The following is a 7756-nucleotide window of genomic DNA, read 5'->3' on the forward strand; positions in this document are numbered from 1 at the left end:
AGTGTTGATCTGCACTGCAAACAACAAAGTGGATAGATTAAAATCTTAATACATTTGACTACACAACTAAGCAGCTGCACAGAGCTGCAGCTAGGTGACATTATATGTACTATTTGGTACAGTAGAGTATGAACACACTGGCTTTCTGGCTTTTTTTTTTTTTTCTTGGACAGTGTAGAGGCACAGAAGGAAGATATTAGTAATGTTACTGACATTCCTTAATGTGCTCTACACACCGCATCTGCCAAATAAGACCCACAGGACACTTCCCTTTCTCCATGTGCTGCTGGAGGGTGAGCCAGGAAAGATTCATGCCATGACCCTATCTCTAGCTGTCCTGGGAAATGCAGAATGTTGGTAAAAAGGAGAGTCACTAAGCCTGGGAGGTGTATGAGGCAAGATGCATCATCGAGGCTCCCTATTTTCCTGTGTGTACAGACGGAAACACAGGCTCTGCAGTTCCTTTGGGTACTAAATGGAATTCAATTCAGGGATTCAAGTACTTGTTTCTTCCTCCGTCTCCACCTTACTTGGGCTATTAAGGCAAAAAACTGGACTCCGACTGCTGTGAAAACCATTCTTCAAATTACTCTCCCCTACAGAAACAGCCATTGCTCACAGCAAGTGGCAGCAACTAGGTGCCTGATCATATTTGCATGCGTTTTCAGTATGGTTAGCATATTTCAGAATCCCTGGCTACATCTTTGTTTCAAAAAATTGCAAAGGAGGAGGCCTGCACCCACCTCCAGAGAGATGCAGTCCTGCTTATAGATGTTCCTGAGTAACATATGTGATTTCAGCAACACAACGTTACCAGTGGATTCCTAAAAGCAAACTGCAGAAGCCAGGACACATGTGAAAACTCTGCTCAGTCAAACTCTTAACAGCTTTACAAATGGCACGTTTTCACTAGTTCCTCAAAAATCCCTAGAGCAGAGATATGTCTTTTAATCTTTCAAGTGTCTTTCAAGTGTCCATCTTGTCTGCAACTTGTGCTGTAACTGCTCAGAAAAAGGTCACACATTATATATATGTAGTTGCATAGATATAGATATAGATATATAGTTACATATGGTTTGGTGTTACATATACAAATATACATACACATATATGTAACACCAAAAATATGTGCAGGCACCATCTTTATTCATCCATCTGCTTCATACTTTAAAATCCCTGAAACAGATGTTCAGAAATCCTTACCTCCTATCCCATACAGTCACAGGCTAGCTGGTGTTCCTATCCAAAATCCTAAATCTTTGAGCAAGGTAACACTATCTCATCTTCCCTCCGCCTGTGCAATTAGATCTTTCTCAACTACTCACGGTTGAAGAGTTTAAAACTGGTCTCTAATTTACAGGTGCCAGAGACTTGATTTGCAGAACTACCGAGGACACAAACTCCGGCAGCAATCAGTAGGATCTGTAGGAGCTAAGCACTTCCCAGGCAGCTCATGATACTCAATACATCTCAAACGACATACTGCAGATCAATGGCTATGTTTGAAAAGTCTGACTTAACTGCCTCACTGTGCTAGACTTCTCAAGCACAATGCTCAGTGCCATGGTGAGCAAACATTACCATCTAATGGCTGCACCTGTTAATTACAACTATAATTTCTACTTTAACGATGAAGACTGTTCCTTGTGTAAATACTGATACACTGAAAAAGCTGTATGATTGGAAAATAAATAAAAATAGAAAGATAATAAAAGCAATATTTATGTTTTTGCAGTATCCATCAATCACCTCTGGTGGGGCAATGTAAATGGAAGAAATCCCATTGAAGTATTTCTGGTTGTATGACATGGTTGTTGCACTGATGGCTATATATACTGCAGATACATGAATAATAACAGCCATAAATAATAATGCAATGCATTAATAACAGTGAAAGCCTTTTAAGATTTTAATAGTGAAACATGATTCCAACCTCTTTTCCTGACAGCAGGATGAAATTTCTCCTACCCCTTTCCTGGGCAATGCCAAGGGCTGCAAAACAGCCCTTACATAACAGAAATGGTCTTTGAGCTCTGGCCTAAGAGTGCCACTAAGATGTGGAAGGGCCTCTCTGTAAATGTCTTACATCTTCATGTCATCATGTGTCTTATTGTCTCTCTAGGTGGCCAGGATGTATGGAAATACATACACACTCTGGCTAGGAAAAACACCAGTGATTTTGCTCAATGGGTTTCAAGTAGCGAAGGATGCCTTGACTGGGCATGCAGAATAATTCCGAGACCTGTGGCATCCTTCTTTAGGGATGTCGTTGGGAGGCCCCTATGGTACTTTCTGTTGTTATGTGTACTGAAATATTTTTAGCAGAACAAGCTGTTCAGAGAATGGGGTTTGGTACAATGACTGCATCTACTCTTAAGGCCTCTTTTCAAGATGAGCTGCTCTTGGCAGCAAGTTGAATGCTCTAGAACCACTGCTGCATGTCCTTCTCAAACACTGGGCCCCCAATATACATTCAGCACACAAAACTAACGTGTTTCCCATTTATATACTTGCATAGCCTGGGCAATTCTTAGTTACTGAGAGTGTTACCAAGCTATCTATCTCAATAAGTCTTTGTGGTAAAAGGTGTAAATTTGTAAAAACGACAGCGAGCAGGACCCAGCGTGTGTTGAGTGCACAGTTCTAGGTAAAGGAGCAGAAAAGGAAAGACAGGTACGGAACTTATTTCCCACAAAAAGGATCAAGTAGATGTGAAAAAATGGCATAAACACCTCTGATTCCCCATATAAATACTGCCAGGGATCCTTCCAAACTCATGGTGGTAATTTTTGGAACCCCTACGATTTCACTAGTCCTGCTTATGGAGACGCCAGTCCCACACTTCTCCCCAGTCCTTCTCCATTTTGTTGCAGGCATCATCTTTGCCAATGGGCATACCTGGAAGCAGCAAAGATGGTTCAGCCTTATGACTCTGAGGAACCTAGGACTGGGAAGAAAAGCCTGGAAGCCTGGATTCAGGAGGAAGCTTGCTGCCTGATTGAGGTCTTTGCCAGAGAAAGAGGTGAAATACAGATCTGTATGTAGTCATAACATGGGCTCATTCTCCCTACTTCCAACCCTGCTTTTTCTACTGGAAGTTGCAATTTCTGCAGTAGGTTTGATGGGAGGCTTACACAGCTGATGCTTTCACAATTCATTTTGCACTTGGCTGGAACATCACGCCTGACTCATTGCTTTCATGCTAACCCTTTATGGGAGAAAGTGACAGATGAGAGACTCCTAAATTGTGCTGATTATGCACTTTTCTATAAGATGGAATCTTTCCCTCACTCATTATAAAGGTGCCTGAAGAACAATCTCCCAGTTAGTCTCCTGCATCTTGATTTCTGCAGGCTCAGCTATTTGTGTAATCCCATGCAAATCAAGAGCAGGCTGGATGGGAGCTCAGTGTAACAAAGGGTCATAGCCTATAAAAGAAGTTAACGATGCAGCTTTCTCTGTTTGTAGGCATGGAACTCTGTCCCACTCCCTTCTTCCATCAACAACATGATTGCTGATGTGTTTTTTGGATATTGCTTCTCTACAGAGGCTGCCATGTGCCAGAGGCTGCTCAGAGGCTCCCCGGCCATGGCAGAATTCCACAGCACCTCCTGGCCTCAGGTAAGCAAGGACTGACCCATTCTCTAACTGTATCAAAGCCTGACAGCATTCCTCAGTGACCCGTGGCATGAAATGGTCATTCTTTGCTAATGCACAGAGAGGAAGAAGAGCTCTTAAATAAACACTGAAGTCTGCTAAAACCAGCACTCACTTCTGTCCCCTTCTTTCTCAATAATGATCCCGCTGCAACCATTCCTGGCTTGCTTTGCCTACGGGCCCACTGAATCTCCTGTAATAGCTCTCTTCAGAGAGACTGATCTGACTTTACATTGATATTGTTCAGCATCAAGTTTGCCCTGAGGCCAGAATCAGGTTTTTCCTCTTAGCTTGTGTCTTGAAGGGTTTTGTAATAGCCTTGATTTCCTGTGTTAGATTGGGTTGCAAGAACCATCCAGAAAAAACAGGACAAGCTAACATGGTTGTGGCTTTGAGAACTACAGCCAAGTGTTGACTTAAGATTTAGGAGGAAACAGGTCATTTGGGAAAGATTTCACTTAGAAAATGTAAGAAACACTGTACTCAAGGGCATTTAAATCCCCCAGATCTGAAAGTTACTAGTGGAGAGCAGGCAATCTGGAAAGTTAACTGTATGGTAATGGTCATCCTTCACACACTTCTCTCCAAGATAATTTTTAAATAAATTAAGTGGTCACTCATTTCCTATAGTCCGACAAGTAATACATCTGAATCATAGCCATGGTTAGGTGTGGTTCAGCTGTGAGCATGCAGGCTTTAAATGCATTATGAAGCCAAGACATCATGGTGTTCCTTGTGCTTTTATTTCCAGGTGCCGCTCTACAACACTTTCCCATCCCTGCTGAGGCACTGAAGCACTATGTTAATGAGACTGCTGGTGGCACTAGCACTTGCAGGATCTATGAACACTTTTTAAAGATGAGATCAGGAACCACCAGAAGAGCTGGGTGCCTGCAGAGCCACAGAACTTCATTGATGCATGCCTAGCTCAGATGTTAAAGGTAACAAGTAATTGTCTCTTGTGCAGCTGCAACATATTTAAAATGCTTGTAGTTACTTCCAGATGCACTGCTACTTCCTTCTCCTCCTTTTTCTCCTGAGAGGCTGTTGAGCTCTTTCTTTCTTTGAATTCAACCTCAAAAGCGAAGTACTTTGTGGAGGTAGTGAGGATGTTCCTGGGCAGTCACCACAGAGAGAGTAATGCTCCACTCTAGACTGAAAGAATGCTTATTGTATGCTGTCTTCCTCAGTCAGCAAGATTTTTTTTTTTTTTTAACAGGACTACATGGCTGCTGTCTTACCAGCTTCATCAACTCAGTATGGGCTCTGTGATGAAAAAAAGCTCTGTTGCTGGAAATTTGCTATGCTATTAAAGCAGTCTTAAATCTCATTATCTGTCTCATATCTGCAGGCAAAGAATGACCCACTCTCTGCATTCAGAGAGACCAACATGGTGCAAGCGATCATATATCTCATCATAGCGGGCTCAGACACCACCACTATCACTTTATGGTGAGCTCTCCATGATGGTATATCTGGAAGTACAAGGTAAGAAATGTGTGTATCGGCACTTATATGTGTGGCTGTCCTTGCTCATGGCAGGGTAATAGGCAAAATGCAGTTGACTCAGCTGCCCTAATCCTGTAGTGTAGGGTGTCTTGGGAATTTTAAATTTCTCCATAGAGTCTACACATCAATGGCCTTCTTGAATACTCATTATTAGTCCTTTTATTCTGCAGAATGAGTCCAAGAAGAGTTGGATGCTGTCATTGGTCCATCCTGTGGAATTGAATAAAAGGACTGAACAATCCTGCCATGTGCAAATGCAGTTCTATGTGAGATTATGTGTTATAGCAGCATAAGTGCAATAGGGTTTATGTGCACCCAGGATAGTGCACTGCAAAGCTTCGCTATCACTAATGTAAATTAATGCCACTAAGCTTTGGGGACAATCCTTAGACAAAGCAAAGCCAGGCAATAGATCCCTCTCACTGATTTAAACACCACACATTGTGTTTATATTTTGTCCCAGGCTGCAAAACTACCCAAAGGTGAGTTTGAACAACTCGTGAGGAACTCTTCACTGTGAATAGGATGGTGGACATTATCTACATCCTATAATATGAATAAACCTGTACTCAGTTTCCCTCTCCTTTTGCACAGATGTTACTTTTTCTATATAGGATTTCAAGAGTTAGATCAGTATAAAGGCACCAGTATAACGACCCCAGGCTTCTTTTAAACTGGTACAAGCTAAATATAAACCCCACAGAAATTCTAGAAAAACAGTCTGTACGTGCAACTTATTGCAGCAGCAGAATACTTTAAATCCATATCCAACTTCATGTAGGTGGTCTTCCCAATGGATAAGACCTATGTAGCTTTGGGGGAAGATATCTTTGAGAAAATCAAGATCAAAGTCAGGGGGCTTGATCAGTGTGAAGTCTTCAGTTCAGTGGTGTTTGGGGTTTTTTTCCCAAAGTTTCTGATTACTGTAATTACTGCATCCTCTGGTGCTCTAAAATCAATCTTTAAGAGTGCCTAACAATTTCTAAATAAGCTATTCTGTAGGAGATAGCACAGCATGACCCTGTTTCTCACCTCATAATAATTAGTTGGCACTTGCACCAGGCAATTTCAAGAGAGCAATTGATATCTTGGCAATTTAAGTCATTAGTTTTTGACACTGTGAAAAAGATCCTTGTGTGTTCATTTTGTCTTTCAGTAGGACACCTTAATTTTCCCCAACATTTTTTCTGTCTTGTATGATCAAGAGCAGTGGGAGAGTCCTTGACAATTTAACCCTGGTCATTTCCCGGACACGGATGGAAACTTTGTGAACAAAGAAGCCTTTATGCTGTTTTCTGCAGGTAAGAGCAATCCTCAGTATTGCATACAGCTGTCCTACAGTGACTGTTTCACAGGGCAAGACTTTCTTAACATGTCATCTCCTGCCACAAGTATCTTTATTCATTTCCATAATAAGGTCTAGGTAGCAAAAAAGTGGAGGTAGTGATTTTGGAGACTTGCTGCAAATTAATTTTCTTGAGAAAAAGAAGTTAAGACTAGCCGGTGTCTGAAATTCTCAATGAAATGAAATGCAGTTGTGATAGCAAGGTAGATTGTCCTGTGGGAAAACAAGGGCTGATTAAAGCTCCTTCAGAAGGCAGGGGATGCAAACCTGTTTGCTAATTAAGAACTGGCTCCTGGAAGGTATTAGAATTCTTATACTAATATTGATATCAGTGGAGACTAAGAGGCCAGCAAAAGCAGCAGCACATTAGGTTTATCTATGAACAGGTCTCCGTAGCAATTTGTGTAACACATCCTTTCTGTAATATTTTCGTAAACTGCTGGTCTTCAGAGCACAAAGTTCCCATTTATGTGTAACGGCAACCAACTAGGAAATGTATGGGGTTTTAAACCATTTCTGCTGGTATTTGTTTCTAAGTAATTTTGTATGTCTTCTAAGATTATGAACACAGGTTTGAGCCCATAAAACAACAGGATGGGAGTTCCAGTGGTAAGGATTTGGAGCGTATGACTTGGGAGAGTTCTTTTCCCTGTTCTGCCATACTTCTATGATTTCAGGGATGTTGCTGAAACATCCAGCCTTTGCTTCCAAATAGTAAAATAGGAATAACAGCATTGCATTACTGTGCTTTGCAAGGTTAAATACACTCAGACACTGTAGTAACAGCCAATATGTAGTACCTTACATGTGTTGAATACCCTTTTTTTCATATTCCTGATATACAGGCTATGATTTTCTCTGACTCTCTCCACATCTCAATTTGGTGGAGAAACAGAAACTACATTAGTCAGAAATCCATTTACTAATTCTGCCAGATAGCAGAAATTATTGATCAGAGGTTTGCAAAATACTACGAGAAGATTCTGTGCTCACGGGGTAACCTGGGCATTGTTTCATGAAGTGTGCGGAGATGCTGGAGGAGGGACTATCTCCCCTGCCCTCTGTAAAATGTCTCTTATCATCTACTAATACTGCAGGCGGCGCAGGCTTTTCACTGGTATGGTGTATTTTCCTCTCCTCTCCCCTTCCCTGGACCCTATCCCTGCCTCAGGTAGGGCATGTTAGAGAAATAGCGTCAGCAGCCATGGCAATGAGTTGTAGATCTTGACAGGTCTGTTCACAGGA

Source organism: Buteo buteo, chromosome 7 (assembly GCF_964188355.1).
Source record: "Buteo buteo chromosome 7, bButBut1.hap1.1, whole genome shotgun sequence".
NCBI lineage: Eukaryota > Metazoa > Chordata > Aves > Accipitriformes > Accipitridae > Buteo > Buteo buteo.